Below are 24,436 nucleotides of genomic sequence, written 5' to 3' on the forward strand. Positions count from 1 at the left end.
CAAAAGACCAATTAACAGTTGGATACAATGCAACAGATAACAGTTTGTTTGATGTTTCTCCCAACTTTGTGACAAATTAAACTATTCATCTTCAATTTATACAGAAACATGATCCAGCGATGGGGTCTCTCTCCCCTTAGCCTCACATTGGGGTGAGGTGCCTGTTAAGGGTTTTGTGACATCCACATTCATTTGCATCAAAGCCCCACAGTTGCATCAAAGAAGTTATAATGACAGACAAAAACATTATTCACAGAAGGAGCATTGTTTGGTCACCCACTGTTTCTCCATTACATAAAAGTATGTCAGGCTTAGAGGGAGAAAAATATCACACAATACAAACATATCACCACACAGACAAATCCTACTGAATTCTCTCATAAACAAAGCACCCATTTGGCATGATTTAGAGGGGCTTGGAAAAGCTGTTATTTGACAATAGCCGTTCCAAATGAACAGAGACTATCTTTTGAAACTGAACTTTCCGTCGTCCCAATTCTTTTGTGCTTGCTGCATTTAAAAAAAAATATTCACCTCAAAGGTTTTCTGTCATTTCACGTGTGAAAAATAATTAAATGTCCATTAAATTTTTATCACTGTATGTGTCTCTGAAAACAAAAACACAACATTAATTCAGAGAGCTGTGGGAAGACATATGAAAGGTTCCAGCTTCAAAGCTTGACCTTCATCCACCTGAATTTGTGAGAGACTGCAAGAAAAACAAAGCTGAATGCATGAATGCCAAATATCCCCATTAAAGACCACTGACAAAGGAATGATATTCTATAGGACATGGCTGTTTATTCATATGGAACTGCATTTCTAAATGCGTCTACCAATTGGCAGCCTCTGGGAGAAAAAGATCACCCCTAACCTCATCTTGTTCCTATACCAGGAAGAGCATTGTTGCGTACAGCAATGAATAGAACATAATAGGATGTAGACTGGTGCTGTGGCGAGAAAAATAAGCAACGCTTCTTCAAAGTATCTTGAATAGGTCTCGCTGGTTTAGTAATAAAGATCACTTGTATTGAGTAAATGTCTGTCTGAAGAGATATTCCATTTAAAAAACATAAGGTATGCCATGCTTAATGTTGTATAACAAATGTGCAAATCCATGTCTTAAAAAACTGTTTAAGCTTTTGAAGATAAAGTTAACATGGAAAACAACATTTCATATCAAGCCCACAATAAGCCTCTTTGGTCACACTTTACATTACAAAGGCCTTACACCAGAAGTAACAAGCTGGGAATGTTGTATCATCTGGCCGATCTGCTGTTTCTCAGCTCTAAGCCTAAAGCCCACAAAACAACTGTCCTCTGGTCTGGTGTAGACTTTCAGTGGCCTTAAAAAGGGTGTGTGTTTGTGTGTGTGTGCTTCCCTTTGCCACTTTACATTATGAGGTCAATGAAAGGTAAGGGCTTCACCCTCTCTCAGCGTAGCAATCAGACAAAAAGCAGGTGTTGTGTCTAACATAACCCGGGGTGGGCAAAGCTATCTATTCCAGAGATATCCATCGGCCCTTTGTCTATAGAGGACCTTTAATAGTGGCACTAATCCACTTAGCTACCATATAAATTATATTTCTGTGATGATTTGAGGCTGACATCAGCAAGTTCAGTGTCCAGAGCTATCGGATGGCACTGACTAGATGTATCCTGACAGTACATGACCTATTTAATGGTTAAGAAATTATAGATCAGATTATGGCTTTCTACTGGAGTGAACGACCTCTGCTCTCATCCTTAAGCTTCATTGTTTGCACCTGATATGAAACTTCATATTTTAATGCGATTATCTTGCTTGGTATGTATGAAACAAGAGATGATTTATGAAGTGAGTTCATGTGGCTCTAGTCAAGCTTCACTTGCCGACCATATCAACATCATTTGTCATTTCTTTGTTACATCTCGCTCAATATCTCTTAGGAAATTAGATTTGTTTTTTTTCGCTCTCCTCTCTAAAACTTTTGTGAGAAATTATACGTTTCTATGGTTGACGAGACAAAACAGGACAAATAAATCAATACAAAGCAAATGAAAGCAAATTGAATCTATTAAAGCAAAATTACTGGGAGAAAAATCACCCAAACGCGACACAACCCAGAAAGTCATGGCCATGGGCACAATTAATGACAGAGGTAGTAAAAAGGTGTTGGATCATTAAGCTTGCAGGGGCCTGTGTGCATGCAGACAAGATCCCTACGCCAGACCAGCACAAACAAGCCCCCCATCTTAATGGCCCATTGAAGTAGTGCTGCCCTGCATATCAGTGTAACAGGCTGCCTGCAAAGGCCTAGCCTTCTACAATACCTCAGCTATCACTATAATCACTGGGGATGTGTTGTATTTTCACACAAAAAAGTGAGGATCAGGGAGCAACCCTGCGGCTCCACCTCCGTCTCCTTCCTTACCTGAGGAATACCAAGCAGCGGGGTGCCAATGGAGGACCTTGAGATCAGCGTGAGCTTGCAAGGGGGGCTCTCCAGGGCAGCCATGAGTAATTAGTTCTAATTAGTAGCGGTGATTAACCGCGCTGGGGAACGTGGGGGCCGTAGGGGAGCAGATTGATAGAGCTGGCCCTCCTAACCCATAGAGGCTCCACTGCATCTTAAGCAGAAGGGACCCTGCCTGTGCCCGCCAGCCAGCCAGATAGCATGTCCACCTAGCATAAACAAATTAAAATCATATCAAACTTTATCGGTCGCGTACACAGATTTGCAGGTGTTATAACAGGTGCAGCTAAATGCTTTGTTTCTAGCTCCAACAGCGCAGTAGAACATCTAGCAAATACAATACAAATACACAAATAACCAAGAAACAAACAAACACACAAACAAACAAACAAGAAATGACAATCCAGATTAGATCTATTTCAGTGAACATGTGTCAGAATCCACAACATAAATACGTGGTTTGTAATGTTTCCATTGTTGGGCACGCAGTAAATTTTAGGTCTTATGAGAGGAAACTTGAACGTTGTGAGAATTTTGTGCAGCTTCTGGCACTTGTTTACAGTGAACACTGAGGCTATACCCTTACAGTTTTAGACTGTAGCCAATAGGCTATTGTGGCTATTTGAGCATACTGTAGGCCTACCAACAAAACCAATGGAGCAAATCCCATAACATTTTCACATTTCTGTGATGCAGCCTAAAGCAGCCTATATGTGGTGTTCGATGCAGACCTACATTGCATGAAACTTTTAAAAACGTTTTTATATTATGAAGGGCTTGACATTAATTAATTATTTTTTACTTGCTCTGTAACACCATGGGCCAAATTGGTGACTGTAAATTGCATTGTATTGTGTCATATGATGCAAGAAACCACTTTAAAAATGAAATGTATTATTATTACCATACAGAGAAATAGACAATGTAGGCTACCCCTCTGCCTATTGGCTTATTTACATATTCAAACCTGTCTAAAAATACAACTCTGCACCTTTAATTAATGCATAAGCTTTTTATCTGACTGATTTCAAAGAAATGTAGCCTACACGTTTTGTGCTCTTGTAGGAAGCAGTAACTTCCCATTGCTGACCTATACGTATCTATAACTGGGCTAATAACTCGCTAACTAGCAAAGAATATCAACACGTGCACACACATGCTGATCTACACTGATCTGAAAAGCACATTCACTCATGGGCTACCTCAGCCAATAGAATTCTATTCCGTTGCGTTCCTGTTCTGCCTACAACAAAATCACAGACTCAATCTTGCAAAGTTAGATTGGTTTTGGTTTGTTGCATTGAAAAGGGGCTGATATAATGTTGATTAGGTCAAATAAAAACATTGATCTATATAGTGCAAACTAATGTGGCGAACTCAGTGATGTTCAATCTCTTGCGTCTCTGCACGACCTGGCATTTCTTCTGCGTGGCAGTCCTGGAGGAGGTACGCAGCTGCGCATGTGCGCAGCTTAGAGGGAAGATTGGTGCTGTGTAGACAGTGTATCATTTGGAAGGAAAATGGAATGTACAGTAGTAGGTATATTGGGATGAACTACAGTGCCTTGCGAAAGTATTCGGCCCCCTTGAACTGTGCGACCTTTTGCCACATTTCAGGCTTCAAACATAAAGATATAAAACTGCATTTTTTTGTGAAGAATCAACAACAAGTGGGACACAATCATGAAGTGGAACGACATTTATTGGATATTTCAAACTTTTTTAACAAATCAAAAACTGAAAAATTAGGCGTGTAAAATTATTCAGCCCCCTTAAGTTAATACTTTGTAGCGCCACCTTTTGCTGCGATTACAGCTGTAAGTCGCTTGGGGTATGTCTCTATCAGTTTTGCACATCGAGAGACTGACATTTTTTCCCATTCCTCCTTGCAAAACAGCTCGAGCTCAGTGAGGTTGGATGGAGAGCATTTGTGAACAGCAGTTTTCAGTTCTTTCCACAGATTCTCGATTGGATTCAGGCCTGGACTTTGACTTGGACATTCTAACACCTGGATATGTTTATTTTTGAACCATTCCATTGTAGATTTTGCTTTATGTTTTGGATCATTGTCTTGTTGGAAGACAAATCTCCGTCCCAGTCTCAGGTCTTTTGCAGACTCCATCAGGTTTTCAAATGGTCCTGTATTTGGCTTTCTTCCCATCAATTTTAACCATCTTCCCTGTCCTTGCTGAAGAAAAGCAGGCCCAAACCATGATGCTGCCACCACCATGTTTGACAGTGGGGTTGGTGTGTTCAGCTGTGTTGCTTTTACAAACATAACATTTTGCATTGTTGCCAAAAAGTTCAATTTTGTGTCTTCCACATGTTTGGTGTGTCTCCCATGGCTTGTGGCAAACTTTAAACAACACTTTTTATGGATATCTTTAAGAAATGGCTTTCTTTTTGCCACTCTTCCATAAAGGCCATATTTGTGCAATATACGACTGATTGTTGTCCTATGGACAGAGTCTCCCACCTCAGCTGTAGATCTCTGCAGTTCATCCAGAGTGATCATGGGCCTCTTGGCTGCATCTCTGATCAGTCTTCTCCTTGTATGAGCTGAAAGTTTAGAGGGACGGCCAGGTCTTGGTAGATTTGCAGTGGTCTGATACTCCTTCCATTTCAATATTATCGCTTGCACAGTGCTCCTTGGGATGTTTAAATCTTGGGAAATCTTTTTGTATCCAAATCCGGCTTTAAACTTCTTCACAACAGTATCTCGGACCTGCCTGGTGTGTTCCTTGTTCTTCATGATGCTCTCTGCGCTTTTAACGGACCTCTGAGACTATCACAGTGCAGGTGCATTTATACAGAGACTTGATTACACACAGGTGGATTTTATTTATCATCATTAGTCATTTAGGTCAACATTGGATCATTCAGAGATCCTCACTGAACTTCTGGAGAGAGTTTGCTGCACTGAAAGTAAAGGGGCTGAATAATTTTGCACGCCCAATTTTTCAGTTTTTGATTTGTTAAAAAAGTTTGAAATATCCAATAAATGTCGTTCCACTTCATGATTGTGTCCCACTTGTTGTTGATTCTTCACAAAAAAAATACAGTTTTATATCTTTATGTTTGAAGCCTGAAATGTGGCAAAAGGTCGCAAAGTTCAAGGGGGCCGAATACTTACGCAAGGCACTGTATGTCCAGAATACAGTATATACTGTATATACAATGAATCTAAAGTGCCTTCGGAAAGTATTCAGACCCCTTCCCCTTTTCCATATTTTGTTATGTTACAGACTTTTTCTAAAATGTATTACATTTTTAAAATTCCTCTTCAATCTACACACAATACCAAAGCAAAAACAGTTTTTTATACATTTTAGCAAATAACAGAAATATTTACATAAGTAAACATAAGTAAATATCTTATTTTCATAAGTATTCACTTATACCCTTTGCTATGAGACTCGAAATTGAGTTCAGGTGCATCCTGTTTCCATTGATCATCCTTGAGATGTTTCTACAACTTGATTGGAGTCCACCTGTGGTAAATTCAATTGATTGGTCATGACTTGGCAAGGCCCACACCTGTCTATATAAGGTCCCACAGTTGACAGTGCATGTCAGAGCAAATACCAAGCCATGAGGTCGAAGGAATTGTCCGTAAAGCTCAGAGACAGGATTGTGTTGAGGCACAGATCTTGGGAAGGGTACCAAAAAATGTATGCAGCATTGAAGGTCCCCAAGAACACAGTGGCCTCCAAATCAAATCAAATGTTATTGGTCACATACATGAGTGTAGCGAAATGCTTGTGCCTCTAATAATTCCGACAGTAGCGGGTAGCGGGGTAGCGGGGTGAACAGGCAGTGGCTCGGGTGGTTGTTGTCCTTGATGATCTTTTTGGCCTTCCTGTGACATCGGGTGCTGTAGGTGTCCTGGAGGTCAGGTAGTTTTCCCCAGGTGATGCGTTGTGCAGACTGCACCACCCTCTGGAGAGCCCTGCGGTTGTGGGCGGTGCAGTTGCTGTACCAGGCGGTGACACAGCCTGACAGGATGCTCTCAAGTAAAAGTTTGTGACGGTTATAGGTGACAAGCCAAATTTCTTCAGCCTCCCGAGGTTGAAGAGGCGGTGTTGCGCTTTCTTCACCACACTGTCTGTGTGGGTGGACAATTTCAGTTTGTCCATGATGTGTACACCGAGGAACTTGAAACTTTCCACCTTCTCCACTGCTGTCCCATCGATGTGGATAAGGAGGTGCTCTCTCTGCTGTTTCCTGAAGTCCATGATCATCTCCTTTGTTTTGTCGACGTTAAGTGATAGGTTGTTTTCCTGACACCACACTCTGAGTGCCCTCACCTCTTCCCTATAGGCTGTCTTGTCATTGTTGGTGATCAAGCCTACCACTGTTGTGTCGTCTGCAAACTTGATGATCAAATTGGAGGTGTGCATGGCCACGCAGTCATGGATGAACAGGGAGTACAGGAGGGGGCTGAGCATGCACCCTTGTGGGGCCCCAGTGTTGAGGATCAGCGAAGTGGAGGTGTTGTTTCCTACCTTCACCACCTGGGGGCGGCCCGTCAGGGAGTTCAGGACCCAAACGCACAGGGCGGGTTTAAGACCCAGGGCCTCAAGCTTAATGATGAGCTTTGAGGGTACTATGGTGTTGAATGCTGAGCTATAGTCAATTAACAACATTCTTACATAGGTATTCCTCTTGTCCAGATGGGATAGGGCAGTGTGCAGTGTGTAGGCGATTGCATCGTCTGTGGACCTATTGGGACAGTAGGCAAATTGGAGTGGGTCTAGGGTGACAGGTAAGGTGGAGGTGATATGTTCCTTGACTAGTCTCTCAAAGCACTTCATGATGACAGAGGTGAGTGCTACAGGGCGATAGTCATTCATTTCAGTTACCTTTGCCTTCTTGGGTACAGGAACAATAGTGGCCACCTTGAAGCATGTGGGGACAGCAGACTGGGATAGGGAAAGATTGAATATGTCCGTGAACAGTAAACACACCAGCCAGCTGGTCTGCACATGCTCTGAAGATGCGGCTAGGGATGCCGTCTGGGACGTCAGCCTTGCGAGGGTTAACACGTTTTAAATGTCTTACTCACGTTGGCCATGGAGAAGGAGATGGGGGTGCAGTCCTTGGTAGCGGGCCGCGTCGGTGGCACTGTATTATCCTCAAAGCGGGCAAAGAAGGTGTTTTGTTTGTCTGGAAGCAAGACGTCAGTGTTTGTGACGTGGCTGTTTTTCTTTTTGTAGTCCGTGATTGCCTGTAGACCCTGCCACATACGTCTCGTGTCTGAGTCGTTGAATTACGACTCCACTTTGTCCCTATACTGAAGTTTCGCTCCATCATTCTTAAATATAAAAAGATTGAAACCACCAAGACTCTTGCTAAAGCTGGCAGCCTGGCCAATCTGACCAATCGGGACAGAGCTACAGAGTTCCTCTATAGAGATAGGAGAACCTTCCAGAAGGACAACCATCTCTGCAGCACTATGTCAATCAGGCCTCTATGGTAGAGTGGCCAGACGGAAGCCACTCCTCAATAAAAGGCGCATGACAGCCCGCTTGGAGTTTACCAAAAGGCACCTAAAGGACTCTGAGACCATGAGAAACAAGATTCTCTGGTCTGATAAAATCAAGATTGAACTCTTTGGCCTGAATGCCAAGCGTCACTTCTGGAGGAAACCTGGCCCCATCCCTACGGTGAATGTGGGGATGTTTTTCAGCGCCAGGGACTGGGAGACTAGTCAGGATCAAGGGAAAGGTGCACGGAGCAAAGTACAGTGAGATCCTTGATGAAAATCTGCTCCAGAGCGCTCAGGACCTGAGACTAGGGCAAAAATGTACCCTCCAACAGGACAATGACCCTAAGCACACAGACAAGACAATGCAGAAGTGGCTTTGGGACAAGTCTCTGAATGTCCTTGAGTGGCCCAGACTTGAACCCGATCTAACATCTCTGGAGAGACCTGCAAATTGCTGTGCAGCGACGCTCCCTATCCAACCTGACAGAGCTTGAGAGGATCTGCAGAGAAGAATGGGAGAAACTCCCCAAATACAGGTGTGCAAAGCTTGTAGCAATATACCCAAGTAGACTCGAGGCTGTAATTGCTGCCAAAGGTGCTTCAACAAAGTACTAAGTAAAGGGTCTGAATACTTATGTAAATGTGATATTTCATGTTTGCAAACATTTCTAAAAAACCTGGTTTTGCTTTGTCATTAGGGGGTAGATTGATGAGGAAAAAATTATTTTATCCATTTTAGAATAAGGCTGTAACGTAACAAAATATGGAAAAAGTCAAGGGGTCTGAATACTTTCCGAATGGACTGTACATACATGGGGCATTAGTCTCAAGGATCAGGGCTGAGTACCGGGCAGGTAGCTGGCTAGTGATGGCTGTTCAACAGTCTGATGGCCTTGTGATAGAAAGACGTCAGTGTTTCTCAGCGTCTTGGTTCCAGCTCTGATGCACCTGTACCGTCTCTGTCTGCTAGATGGTAGCATAGTAAACAGACTGTGTCTCGGGTGGCTGAGGTCCTTGCTGATCTTCTTGACCTTCCTTTTACACTGAGTGCTATAAAGGTCCTGGAGGGCAGGCAGCGTGCCCTTGGTGAAGCTGTTGAGGGCGTTACAGTTGCCGTACCAGGCGGTGATGCAGCCTGACAGAATGCTCTCAATGGTGCATCTATAGAAGTTTGTGAGGGTCTTAGGGGCCATGCAGAATTTCTTCAACTGCGTGGCACCATTTCAGGTCATCAGTGATGCATGCCAAGGAACCTTTGAAGCTCTTGACCCACTCCACTGCGGCCCCGTTGATGTGGATGGGGGAGTGCTTCCTCTTCACTCTACTGTTTTGTCTCATGTCTACACTGTATTGCAGGTGTACACCACATTGTGCCTACAAATCTCAGAAGCTGCATCTCAGAAGCTGCTTCCTATTGTGTGCTTTGAAATGCATTGTGTCATGATAAAATTCCATCCAAAGTGTTTTCAATATACCTAATATTATGACACATTTTTGTTGATTCTCTATGTCATTTCAAACTAGAAGATTATACTTCATACTCTGCAATTGAGCACCAATACAGCTTTTGATTCAAACAAGCAAATTCAAACAAGCGAATGTACCGAGCTTGATTTTTAAACACGTCAATGAGTCTAATTAGTGTCATTCTCCCATCCCCAATAATGTTCCTAAAAGCTGGGCCCAGTCTCCGCCAGCCAGTCAATTCTTAAAGATGGCAGGGGGGCTCTTAACAAGATAAGCCCTGAGATCAGTGTTCCTGGAGGAACATTACCTGAACAAGCGAACTGATGAAAATTACTGTAGTGTACCGCAGCCTGCTTGGAAACAGCTGAAGTGTTGTTCAAACGTCTCAGATAAAACAACCAACAGGAGTACCACTAGAACACCTATAATTCCCACTCCGCACAGGGAAAGGCTGAGAAAGACGGGAGATGATCCTATTTGTACTGAGACTTGATTAAGAAACAGGCTTCAAATCCCGCTATTTAACAAGGTGGTGGGGATTAAAAAGGTCTCTCCAAATCCTGAGAACAGCAAACTGTTTGCCTGGAAAGCTCTTTTCATAGTGCTCCACTGAGGGATGAAAGCTGAGAGGAGAAACCACTACTCACCTCCTCTCATTAAAATGATCTCAGCACTCACAGAGTGATTGGTCCAAGGGACTTGATGACTGCCAGACAGATGCAGGCATTAGTTTGCTGTTTCTTTCTAACATAGGAAGGAACGACCTTGGCTTAAGCATGTTTTTCAGATGCCATTCTCTGTGGAGGTTCCAACAGATATGAGGCATTTGGCATTGGGGGAGGGCTTTGTGTGTGTGTGTGTGTGTGTGTGTGTGTGTGTGTGTGTGTGTGTGTGTGTGTGTGTGTGTGTGTGTGTGTGTGTGTGTGTGTGTGTGTGTGTGTGTGTGTGTGTGTGTGTGTGTGTGTGTGTGTGTAAATGCATGTGTGTGCCCTTGTGTTGATATCTGCTCTGGCTTTGACTGCTGTTGGCAATTTAAGATAGGGTGCTCTCACAATGCCTCAGCAGCCTGAGATGTGCAATATTGACTGGTTTCAATTTCCTCCATTTTGACAGCCCATTTCGGCCGCAACTATGAATAAAGAGGGCCATAGTCTCAGTACACATCACTCTCCGATCAAATGTTCCCCTCTCCCCAAGCCTTTAGGGAGACTACACAACACTAGCATACATAACACTGGATGAATATAGCCTGGACACAGCCTCAGATTACTGCAAACCACAGTCAAGTCCAATAGAAGCACCAAATGATTTACGTATCCTCAAACTGAAGTCATTTTGAATGGTATATGCACCATTAAAAATAAAATGAAGAAATGATCAAGCCAACGGTTGACGCTCATTGAATTACAGAGCTTGACAGCTCTGTGTTGGTGAAGAAATGAAAGTACAATTAGATTTTGAAAAATGAATATGGGGAATAACAGTATTGCTTTCTCGGAATTGTCAAACTTGACAGTGCTATTACCATCACTACAAGATCAGCAGTTGGCATGTTGTATTCGGTGTACAGAATTTAGCCGTTTCACCCCCCGCTGTTTCAATGGATTGATTGAATTACATGTAAATGAAGGAAACGGAGCAATTTCAACAACATTGCCTCTTTAATCATAGTCCTAATCCAACTGACAAACCCTTTTTGGCAATATGGAAGTATAGCACTACTGGAAAGCATCAGAATAAGAACACACCTTTAAAACATCACAGCTAGTGGAGGCTATGTCCATAAAAATAGCTTTTGGCAAAGAACTGAGACAATTTTCTGATAGCGTTATAGTAACACATTGTTGAAGTCTAATCCGTTGACAAAGAGTATACTAGTGTGTATGTGCCAGGGAGCTCTGACCTGATATATGAGGGTCATATTCTATACAGACCATTCTTCTTAGCTCTTCCACATCGTGCTCTAAGTCAGGGCTGAGGCGGAGACTCCATGAATGACCCTTAATGTGACAGAGAAATGGGGATCACTTTCTCTCTGTGGCTGTGCCAGTGGTCTGATGATATCGACTAGATGGTGTGAGCGGGAGGGGGAGACTCCAAAAAGCGGATTAAAGCGAGGAGATAAGGCTATCCACTGTAATTAAGCCCTATCTCTGGACAGCCACTGAAGAAGATACATCATCCTTCACAGCCTTGCCACTGTTGAAATACACTAACAATTATTCAATAATTAATTCTTATGCATGCATGAGCCAAACACTAATAGGACATATTTAACTACAACATTATAGCGTACTCTTCAATTAAATGATTTGGGAATGCATTTATGATCAATGTAATACATCACCTTTTTCATATTTTTTAATCACTCTATTGTAATTGTATCAGCTCTGTTGTCAGGCCTTTTATGATGCAGCCTATGTTAATTTCCCTTCCCAGACATTTCTAATTGAGAAGTGAGATATATAGGCTTGTGGCACTAGACATACTACAGGAGACATTAGCCAGGGCCCTCGGGGTGCCACTGCTGCTATCCATCCTGCATTAACAGGAAGTTAATAACATGAAGTTGAAGTATAATGAGAAGTCACCTTACAGGGTGCTGGAGTTACTCCTTCAGAGGACACTGTGAAATATGTCTGGACAAGGGTCCTCCACAATCAACCATCTCTGATCTCCAGTTCACACAGAAAAATTACCATAGAGTGAAATTTCACTGTGAATGGTGGTGCATGAGAAATGATAGGATTCAAATGAAATACATTGATCAAATGAGGTGAAAATACTTGGATCCTCTGCTTTAAAAGGACTTCTAGTTGACATAGAAAAATATTACACTCCCAAGCAAATGTGCCCTGTCTGTCTCAAATTGGTCACATCTGGACTTAGAAGAGAGTATTTATCAAGCGAGAAATTGCAATGAAATAATTTAACCCTAGACTTTGAAATAATATTGTATTGTAAAGACGGTTTTTACCTTTGTTGAATGAACAATTCCTTAGGTCCATGTGTTGCGTTGATTCCCTACTGTTAAAAGTGTTTTCACCATTTAGTTTCTAGCTACTATCGACTTTTTACTGTAGCTCTGAGACCCTTTTATGTCATCTAGTGTTGCACCAAAGATGTTTCCCAAATGGTTTTATAACACAGAACACATTCATCAAAGTATTCTATTTTCTTAAATCCTCCTTTTCTCTTCTAGATTCCAACACAATCATGCAATGTCTCTGGACATGGTAAGTGTTTCAAAGGCTTTCCTATGCTGAGGGTTATTAGACATGGGTAAACAGAAGCCTTCTTTGAAATGCTCTGACATTTCCTCATCATCTGAAATGCAAACAGTGTGGAGCCTTCCTCATTTTCCAGTAGAAAAGGTCTGAAAGCACCGAATGTTGTGGTCAACACCGTGCAAGGGGACGTGAGACCACATATGTGACTATATTACACCAGCTAGCCATTCCATGTTCCACCCCCTGCTGTTCACCACTGGCATCCATAGCAACCACAAAGGAATTATAAACGGCTTGGAATAGGTTGCCCTTCATGAATGATACTGTTCAGCTTCCAACTATCTGGGTTATACATACACCACAGCTTTACATCAGGTGTTGCTGTTTGTCATGGCCTTATCGGAGGTTACCTCCCTCTTGTCCTTTATCATACACTGTAACACCTTGACAGGAAGAGATAGCAGAAAGTACGAGGTGTCCTTTTCTACAGGTGAAACTCTCTTAAAGGCCTAATGTGGAGGGAGTCGTAAAATCTCAACTATTATTGCCATCCATTAATGGTCCACACTTCATTCAGCACCAATTAGGCTTTTTCTCCCCATCCTCTGTATCCTGAGGCAACCAGTCTAGGATTTGGAGATGGGGAGAGACAACCATTCCACTAGGAGCACTGACTCACCAGGTTTAAGTACTCAGACTGCTTGAGTCTCCTCTCGAGAATGATATCCAGAAGGAAACAAAGAAGTCATAATTGTTTGAGTGAAAGACTTTATGTCTCTGCACTGCAAGGTCAGATATTTACCGCCCCAGAAAACAGAATGTGATAAGTGATCTCTGGGATGGGAGGATTTCTTATAGAATAACTGACAGTAGTAGTGTGTGCCACAGTCAAGTGTAAAATGTAAGCTATATACTGTATGTTTTTTTGGTTAATTTATAATGAATTATTAATATGAGAGAGCTGGCTTGGAAAAAGGTAAGCATCAGCTTCAATTGAATAAGTTAAAATAGCAGAGGACAGAGGAGTAACCAAACTATAATTGTGTGATCACTTGCATGCCAACTTCAACCTTGTCCCTCCCAAAAAGCCATAAGGAAGAAATGTTCTCGGAGGTTCATTTGTGACTATATTATCACGAGAACTCGGGTAATTGCCAACAAATGACAAAAAAAGGACTATTGAAAACCAATTTGGCTTATAACTGACCGTGTGATGTCCTCTCAGCAGGTGGTTATTCATAATACAGCAGGTAATTCATATGAATTATTTCCTACCTGTCATTCACCTTGTTCCAGCGGCTCACTGTTGAAGTAATTGTAGTTCCTGTAGATTTCACGCTGGCACCTACGGCTGCTTTCTTGGCTGACCTTCCTGGACTCTCCCTTCAACCAATTATCTGTGGGCCTTGCAGAGAAAGACACAAGTGTAAATATTCCAAAGAGAATCCTGTGGCCTCATTGATCCACAGCCAATACTTCCTGAAACTGATCCTGGTCAATACTTAACTACAGAAATAGGAGGATAGTAGCGTAAAAATAGATCATACAGATGTACATATTATGTCCGTGCACTGTGCTACTGCCATCTGTGGTTGTCAGTCATTAAAACGTAAAAAACTCACTTATGAAAAACATTGGAAATTTGGCAATGTGCACTGAGTATGTTAAGCATTTTCATCAGTTAAACAAATCAGTGAGGTAACTTGCTGAGGTGTTTATGGGTATAATATTAAAGTTAGATATGTGATTAGAGTACAGTGAGATTCCACATGTCCACAACACTTTAACAGAAGATGATTTGTAAGTCAAGCCATCTGACAGATTGAATGGAAGGTATGTGACCAACAAAATGTCCTCAATAGAAACAGTTCAGTGAGCATTCTTTCTGAAAACCTCTGGAAATGGTTATGAATACATCACATTGGCCTTTCTACATGCTCCACCTCTAAATTCAGTATCACAGCTAGCAAGCCAGCGGGGGCTACATTTGCCTTAAAATGTTTCATCTCCAAATGAAAACAGGCCACCTCCATGCAAAGAGCTGTGATGGTAAGTATGAGAGCAGGGTCATTTGGTGCCGACAAAGTATTGGTAAAATGAGTTTCCATGGAGACTGATATGCTCTCATATGCGAAGAGTGGCATTTTGGAATGAATGAAGCAAACTGCGGGGCACAAGATAATGGGCTTAGACAAAGAGAGACAGTGTCAACACCAGTGTGTTCACCCAGTCTGAGGTTTCACCACACAAAGAAAGGGCTTCACCTGTAATGCACATGTCCTGCTGCCACTAAGTGTTTAGGCCTTCCATTGTTAGGTCAAATCCCTTAGAAATGGGTCCTCTTAAACAAAATAGATTAAATGTTTTTTTTATTTTTATTAATACCTCAACGAGTACAATTTCATAGATGCATGTGTGTGGAATTACATCCTAACAGCTTTCACAGTTATAGTGTATGGGTGAAGTAATACAGTCGCCTATGAAACAAACCCATAAAGCACTGCTCAAAGGTGACCCTTTTGATGGGTAATGCTCTGTGAGGAAGCAGGAACTAGAGCAACTGAAATGTATGCCTTTGAATCCCATGACCTCTGTGCCAAGATCATGTTTAAACAACTGCACTGTGATGATTGTCAGATAATTGACATGCACACACACAGCAATAAACATGTGACAATGCAGACACAAGACACAACCTCCGATGCCTATCTTTTCAGCGAGCGCCACTGTCAATGGTTGCAAGGTGAGCCACCTGTACACGCCTTAGAAACTTATTGATGTGATTGAGTTGGGATTTATGCTTATCTCCGTAATATCAGTCACCTTGTTTTTCTGTCAAAAGTCAACAACGGCACTATCTAACCTTGATATGGAGCCAATTAAATCCTTGTTTCAATCTACCGTGCCAGGGTGCTGTGAAGTGCATTCTAATGTCTCCTCAATTCAACACCTAACCCCTCAGAGTCTGGACTCCTGCATTTGGTGCATTTAGAGACTGGGATGACTCAGGGATGGCTCAGCATACAGACAGTTTGTGTGTCCACAGCCTGGGGTATATGTGGAGCAGGAGCCTACGGTTTATCAGAGAGGTGAGGGAGAAGGTGACGCTATTGACACACAGAGGCACAGCTAAGCCACTTCAGATCCCAATCGATCACAGGTCCACTCCACTACATGTGGGATTCTCCCAATAAACCCAGATTTGTCCTGTCTGCCTCCCAGAACCCGGGACAGAGAGAGCTGGACTGTACCCATCCAAATCTAATATAGTCACAATTTGCACAAACAAGTCAAATGTCCTCTAATTTGGTATTTGCCCATGTCAATGAGTCTGGTTCCTCTCAAGGTTTTGTTGAGTTCTCGTGAAGGACTTTCTTTACCTTGTTAATACTGGATATCTTCATAAAGGACCGGAGTGGGACTATTTTAAATGGTCTGTGACAGTGACTGTCCACTTAGGATAGCTTCATAAAGGACCGGAGTGGGACTATTTTAAATGGTCTGTGACAGTGACTGTCCACTTAGGATAGCTTCAGAAAGGACCGGAGTGAGACTATTTTAAATGGTCTGTGACAGTGACTGTCCACTTAGGATAGCTTCATAAAGGACCGGAGTGGGACTATTTTAAATGGTCTGTGACAGTGACTGTCCACTTAGGATAGCTTCATAAAGGACCGGAGTGGGACTATTTTAAATGGTCTGTGACAGTGACTGTCCACTTAGGATAGCTTCAGAAAGGACCGGAGTGGGACTATTTTAAATGGTCTGTGACAGTGACTGTCCACTTAGGATAGCTTCAGAAAGGACCGGAGTGGGACTATTTTAAATGGTCTGTGACAGTGACTGTCCACTTAGGATTGCTTCATAAAGGACCGGAGTGGGACTATTTTAAATGGTCTGTGACAGTGACTGTACACTTAGGATAGCTTCATAAAGGACCGGAGTGGGACTATTTTAAATGGTCTGTGACAGTGACTGTCCACTTAGGATAGCTTCATAAAGGACCGGAGTGGGACTATTTTAAATGGTCTGTGACAGTGACTGTCCACTTAGGATAGCTTCATAAAGGACCGGAGTGGGACTATTTTAAATGGTCTGTGACAGTGACTGTCCACTTAGGATAGCTTCATAAAGGACCGGAGTGGGACTATTTTAAATGGTCTGTGACAGTGACTGTCCACTTAGGATAGCTTCATAAAGGACCGGAGTGGGACTATTTTAAATGGTCTGTGACAGTGACTGTCCACTTAGGATAGCTTCATAAAGGACCGGAGTGGGACTATTTTAAATGGTCTGTGACAGTGACTGTCCACTTAGGATAGCTTCATAAAGGACCGGAGTGGGACTATTTTAAATGGTCTGTGACAGTGACTGTCCACTTAGGATAGCTTCATAAAGGACCGGAGTGAGACTATTTTAAATGGTCTGTGACAGTGACTGTCCACTTAGGATAGCTTCATAAAGGACCGGAGTGGGACTATTTTAAATGGTCTGTGACAGTGACTGTCCACTTAGGATAGCTTCATAAAGGACCGGAGTGGGACTATTTTAAATGGTCTGTGACAGTGACTGTCCACTTAGGATAGCTTCATAAAGGACCGGAGTGAGACTATTTTAAATGGTCTGTGACAGTGACTGTCCACTTAGGATAGCTTCATAAAGGACCGGAGTGGGACTATTTTAAATGGTCTGTGACAGTGACTGTCCACTTAGGATAGCTTCAGAAAGGACCGGAGTGGGACTATTTTAAATGGTCTGTGACAGTGACTGTCCACTTAGGATAGCTTCATAAAGGACCGGAGTGGGACTATTTTAAATGGTCTGTGACAGTGACTGTACACTTAGGATAGCTTCATAAAGGACCGGAGTGGGACTATTTTAAATGGTCTGTGACAGTGACTGTCCACTTAGGATAGCTTCATAAAGGACCGGAGTGGGACTATTTTAAATGGTCTGTGACAGTGACTGTCCACTTAGGATAGCTTCATAAAGGACCGGAGTGGGACTATTTTAAATGGTCTGTGACAGTGACTGTCCACTTAGGATAGCTTCAGAAAGGACCGGAGTGGGACTATTTTAAATGGTCTGTGACAGTGACTGTCCACTTAGGATAGCTTCATAAAGGACCGGAGTGGGACTATTTTAAATGGTCTGTGACAGTGACTGTCCACTTAGGATAGCTTCATAAAGGACCGGAGTGGGACTATTTTAAATGGTCTGTGACAGTGACGTTGTAAAAAAGCTCCTTAAAATCAAACTGTAATTGGATTAGCTAGGAATGAGTCCCAGACATCATCTAACGGAGCTGCAGGAGCATCCTTAGTAACCTGGCCCAACACTGACTTGACTGATGGCTGGCCCGCTTTGTTTGTTTTGCCTGATCTCTGTCAGTCACACCCCACATAATTACTGTGTGCCTTCGCAGGTTACATCGTGAATATTAGCTGCACTGTAAGCACACTTTAATTACATGGGCAAGTTGAGTTAATAAGGCTGCTTCAAAAACACACAGTGCATCTCCCTCCTCCAGTTACCATGGCGTTGTGTTCAGGGATGGATAGGGTGTTTGTGCAGCTATGTTCTGTGATGTAAATAAAATGGTGGCAAAATGATAAGCAGACTGGTTGACATCCTGTCTGGAGAGACTTGACAGTTTGAAATGACATTAATGCGTATCTCTTTATTATTAAATCTATATGTTCTGTACCTACAGTATGTGGTGTGTTGTGCCTAGTTGAATTTGTGTCGATGCCTATCTCCTAGAACCCATTGCTGATTCCTCTCATGCCTGTGTAGCGATGCAGAAGCCATCGACTCTGATGTTCACAGGTCAAGTCAGATTCATCTCAGGGCTATCTGATATCAATGCATCCCAGCGCTGTGCTGTGCTGTGTGAGAGAAATGACACATTTAAATTACATGGGTGCCTTTAAAAGCCTTCAGCTGTACCGCGCCAGGCTTTCAAGAGGTGGGAACACAGCGTTCATGTTATCACCCTGGCTTCCAGTGCTCTCTTTCGCAGGCTTCTTTTAAAGGCAAGCCCACAAGGTCTTATTATTGGCAGGTTCAAGGGCAATATAAATCAGCTATGACACGTCCCATCGTTGTTATGTAGGGCGCAGAGGCCTCTGTCTGCGCCAGCCAGGGTCTCAGGTTGACCCTTTGTGTCTGAGGCGAGATCACATTAACAACCTGACTCATTACATTAACAGTGCTGCTACCAGCTCAACATGAATAATGCCTACCCTTTCTGAAGGGGTTACAAACCAGTCAGAGCACAGCACACGGGAAGAAAGCATCATACTATTAGTATCCATGAATCCATAAACGACACACGCTGTCTAGAAATGGGTACGGATGTTGAAACCTATGCAAAGGCACTTTCTTCAACACATTAACGGTAGATGAGAGACAATATCTGTGAGTGAAACCTGCTGTTTACATTGTGTTCTCTGATTCAAAACGTAGGGGCTCGGTGGGAAATGTCTTTAGTATCAATCAAGCCAATCATTTTGCTCGGCTGCTGATGCTTTGTTAATGGTTTTTATGCAGTGCACGCCGTGCTACGTTTGGGACCATTCCATTGGGTCAGCAGAATTTGGGGGATTCTTTTCTTGCACAGCAGCTCAATCTTTTTTAACCTTCCCCACCCCACCCTCCCTTCCTTTCTCATCCCAGCACCGGGGGATCTGTCACAAATCAAGGCTGGGGAGGTCAATAAAAGCAAACCATGCCAGACGCACTGACTGACACATCAAAAGTTCCCCTGGCTGCGATACACACTCTGCCTTCCTTCCCTTCCGACCAATTTAGCTTGGTCCGAGGGGAGCCCCATAATCCATGCTTCTCAAAGTGTGCTTAATCAACCTCTGATTAAGAGAGAGCACGTTGAGAGGTGCCGAGCGAAGCAACCCCCCACCCCCCGCAGGCATCTCCAGGCCCCATCCACTCCACAAACCTTGAGTCAAACAAAAGAGGCAAAGGAGAGGAGGGGTGGCGGTGGGGTGGAGTTCTTGATTTGTTTGTTTTCTCCTCTCTGTCCTTTGTCCCCATCAAACAACGTATTCTCTTTTGTTCTGTGTTGGGTCCCTCATTCCATTCACGTCCACAAATGGGAATTACAAATCTGACGTTTCAGTCTTTTTCTAATTTCTTTTTTTCTTTTTTTTTCTCTCCTCCCTTTTTCCTGTTTTTGTTATGAGTGTCCTCCGGGTGTTGGAGAATGAATTAAACATCAGGGTGTTGGTGGGAAGGACACAGCGTTTCCTGAATGGATTGAATGCAGAGAGGGTGTCTTGGTGGTGGAGAGCAGCAGTGGAGGTGACAGCAAATGGCCTCGCTAGGGGGACCAGGTGCACATGGGGCTGGGTTTGACCTCTATCATACGTCCTTCACCACATGTACTCATTTTTTCTCTCAGTTTCTCTCACTCACTTTTATCCTTCTGATCGCTTTCTTCACACTTTGGTCTTCTAGGGCTTTGCCAGCAGTCAGTGTATCTTTATTTTTTATTTATTTTATTTGACCTTTATTTAACCAGGTAGGCTAGTTGAGAACAAGTTCTCATTTGCAACTGCGACATGGCCAAGATAAAGCGTAGCAATTCGACACACAACAACACAGAGTTACACATGGAATAAACAAAACATACAGTCAATAATACAGTGGAACAAAAGAAGACAAACATTCTATATACAGTGAGTGGAAATGAGGTAAGATAAGGAAATAAATAGGCCATGGTGGCGAAGTAATTACAATATAGCAATTAAACACTGGAATGGTAGATCGGCAGAAGATGAATGTGCAAGTAGAGATACTGGGGTGCAGAGATTTTTGCAGTTCGTTCCAGTCATTGGCAGCAGAGAACTGAAAGGACAGACGACCAAAGGAGGAATTGGCTTTGGGGGTGACCAGTGAGATATACCTGCTGGAGCGCATGCTACGAGTGGGTGCTGCTATGGTGACCAGTGAGCTGAGATAAAGCGGGGCTTTACCTAACAGAGACTTGTAGATAACTTGGAGCCAGTGGGTTTGGCGACGAGTATGAAGCGAGGGCCAACCAACGAGAGCCTACAGGTCGCAATGGTGGGTAGTGTATGGGGCTTTGGTGACAAAATGGATGGTACTGTGATAGACTGCATCCAGTTTGTTGAGTAGAGTGTTGGAGGCTATTTTATAGATGGCATCACCGAAGTCGAGGATCGGTAGGATGGTCAGTTTTACGAGGGTATGTTTGGCAGCATGAGTGAAGGATGCTTTGTTGCGATATAGGAAGCCAATTCTAGATTTAAGTTTGGATTGGAGATGCTTAATGTGAGTCTGGGAGGAGAGTTTACAGTCTAACCAGACACCTAGGTATTTGTAGTTGTCCACGTATTCTAAGTCAGAGCCGTCCAGAGTAGTGATGCTGGACGGGAGGGCAGGTGCGGGCAGTGATCGGTTGAATAGCATTCATTTAGTTTTCCCTGCGTTTAAGAGCAGTTGGAGAGTTGTATGGCATTGAAGCTCGTCTGGAGGTTAGTTAACACAGTGTCCAAAGACATCTTTATATGAGATTAAGCTGTGTAGATTTCAAAGAGATTTTAAAGAGATGAAGTTTAATCACTTGGCAAGATTGGACTCAAAAAAAATATATAATATTTAGGCAGTAGAAAAGTCCCAATAAGTACATTATTAAGTGAAAGCCACAGAGAGAGATAAAATAACAGATAGATGGATCTTTTCAACCCACACTCCTCTATCTCCTCAGCCAACCTCCTCTGTCAACCAACTCTGCTATTTCAGACACACTCTGATCAACAAAGTACTGTGCTTGTCCATAGCAACACCCACATAAAACACACAGTCAAGGTTGTATAATCTCTTACCCTCATCCTAGAATATAAGCCTCTTCTGCCATTCCCACAGCACACGCAGGTCACTAAGTGGTGAAAAACAGCAACTCTTATAATGGCTTATGGTATTCAAAACGCATGAATTTTATGACCCTGTAAATGATATCCAAAAAGGCTATGGTACTGTCAGCATGCAGGTATTGTCATGGAATTTGTACAGTGGGTGGTACAACAGCCTACATGTTCCATCTGTGGTCACTGTGCAGATAGAAATGGGTGTAAGAGGCCTCAATCTTGAAATTATCTCTGCCTGCCACAGACGGCTTTTCAACTTTGATGTAAAGAAAAAACTCTCCCCAAAGCCATATCTCCTCAATCTCTCTCCCCTTCTCCTCCCCTCTCCTTGTATCAATTAGATTTTAGCATGTCAAGTCAGAAAGATGTTGTCAGGGGAGATAGCGCTCTTGTCTCACGTGATTGAGGTGGCAGCCATTTATAACAGAGCAGCCCAAAACGACAGATCCCCACTTATCTCAGCTACAGCTCGACTGCCGATGCCCTTTTCACTGAGGCAATGAGGATGAAGGTCTCACTGGGTCACTTTGTCAAAAGCAGCAGGACAATTACAAATCTCCCCAATCCATCCTTGTGTGGGGCATGGAGCTTTCCACTGGGAGCAGAGTGGGCTGTTTCAGCTCTGCCTCTCTCCTCAACCGATCTCTCTGTCTGTCTCTCATGCCAGGGTGTCTCACAGGTGGGTTGTTATCAGAAAGGGCCCATTTGTTATCCTGGTTTCACTACATCACCAAACCAGCTATTTGCTTATTTTATCTATCAAGGAAATCCTGTTAATGCGAGCTATAAAATGTGTGTACCATTGTAGCGATCGAGTTCAGCCTTAGGACTGATTCTAGTCACATGAAATAGTCAACAACCGGAGGCAATTACACTAGCAGTAGGAAGATTGACACTGGTGTGATGTGAACAAACTTGAACATGGAGTTATACTCCCTATGAAAACGCTGGTCTGATCCCTATGTTAATACAGATGTAAGATCTTAATTTGATCACACTGTTGCAGGAGATCTTTCCTGGAATAAAGGAAATGTAGTGTATTTGAGGTTAAAAAAGGCTTCTGAAGTTTGGGATTTCCACTTTGAAATTCCAGGCTTCATTTTCCCGTACCAAAAATGTACGAAACCCTACAAAAATCTCAAATAATTATAATCAACATAATAATTAAAATGTCCAGTTGCTGCAGTATTATTTCCTTGCTGTAGCAAACTGAATCAAATTAAGATCTGTATTGTGGGGACTAATTGCACGTCATACCGAGCCCTTGATTGAGTGAACGTTTCTTCTATAGATGGATCCTCCGATTAGCTAAAGATTGCATGCGTGCCTACGTGCTTTGACACCTGCACCTCTGACTGACTGTCTGCCTGCTTCGGTCCAGGAACACTGACTGACTGCCTCGGTCCAGGAACACTGACTGACTGACTGACTGCCTCGGTCCAGGAACACTGACTGAATGACTGACTGCCTCAGTCCAGGAACACTGACTGACTGACTACCTCGGTCCAGGAACACTGACTGACTGACTGACTGCCTCGGTCCAGGAACACTGACTGAATGACTGACTGCCTCAGTCCAGGAACACTGACTGACTGACTGACTGCCTCGGTCCAGGAACACTGACTGACTGACTGACTGCCTCGGTCCAGGAACACTGACTGACTGACTGACTACCTCGGTCCAGGAACACTGACTGACTTCTACCCTCAAGCCATAAGACTCCTGTATATAGTCTCGCTCTTGTTATTTTACTGCTGCTCTTTAACTACTTTTATTTCTTATTCTTATCTGTATTTTTTAAAACTGCATTGGTGGTTAGATCCTGTTAGTAAACGTTTCACTGTAAGGTCTACTACACCTGCTGTATTCTGCGCATGTGGCTAATAAAATTTGATTTGATTTGATTGCCTCGGTCCAGGAACACTGACTGACTGACTCGGTCCAGGAACATTGACTGACTGACTGCCTCGGTCCAGGAACACTGACTGTCTGACTGACTGACTGACTGCCTCGGTCCAGGAACACTGACTGACTGACTGATTGGCTGACTGACTGCCTCGGTCCAGGAACACTGACTGACTAACTGATTGGCTGACTGACTGCCTCGGTCCAGGAACACTGACTGACTAACTGACTGGGGATAATGTATCCCCCCTCGACAGCCAATATTTCATAAACCTGAGAGCAAATCCCATGATTTATAACTTTCACTTATTACCAAAGACACTTGAAATGATTGATTTATCCTCCCCAGTTGAAGCTATGTATATATATCAGCATCGAAAAAATGGAAGGGGAAAAAAAAGACAATTACCTGACTAGGTGCCATGGGGGGGATCTTTCCTTTAATGAGCCAGTCAACCTTCATGTGACAGTCGCATGCCCTCTGTGTCTCCATCATGCACTGTGACTCCGCCGCGCCGTCATTATCAGTCGGACGGACGGACGGATGGACGCCCTATCTATGCAAATTCACTCCTCTCCGTTTAGTTATTCAGGTTCCAAAGAATATCAATATCAACGAGTGGCTAAATAATATGGCATTTCAGATTCAATAAGTAGTCAGGTCAATACAATACATTGTGAGTATTCAGTTGAAGTCGGAAGATTATGTACACTTAGGTTGGAGTCATTAAAACCCGTTTTTCAACCACTTGTTTTCTTGTTAACAAACTATAGCCTTGGCAAGTCAGTTAGGACATCTACTTTGTGCATGACACAAGTCATTCTTCCAACAATTGTTTACAGACAGATTATTTCACTGTATCACAATTCCAGTGGGTCAGAAATGTACATACACTAAGTTGACTGTGCTTTTAAACAGCTTGGAAAATTCCAGAAAATGGTGTCATGGCTTTAGAAGCTTCTGATAGGCTAATTGACATCA

At 43.0% G+C, this 24,436-nt stretch overlaps 1 protein-coding gene across 1 annotated transcript in view; it reads right to left on the reverse strand.

Annotated features, from left to right (window-relative positions):
• The window catches only part of LOC139421440 (RNA binding protein fox-1 homolog 3-like), a 407,216-nt gene that overhangs the window by 354,077 nt on the left and 28,703 nt on the right, over positions 1-24,436 (reverse strand). The window contains exon 2 of the mRNA XM_071172349.1: positions 13,916-14,045. The gene's annotated coding sequence lies outside the window, so the exon portion shown is untranslated. The remainder of the gene's footprint in view (positions 1-13,915; positions 14,046-24,436) is intronic.

This window comes from Oncorhynchus clarkii, chromosome 12 (genome assembly GCF_045791955.1).
Source record: "Oncorhynchus clarkii lewisi isolate Uvic-CL-2024 chromosome 12, UVic_Ocla_1.0, whole genome shotgun sequence".
In the NCBI taxonomy this organism is placed as follows: Eukaryota; Metazoa; Chordata; class Actinopteri; order Salmoniformes; family Salmonidae; genus Oncorhynchus; species Oncorhynchus clarkii.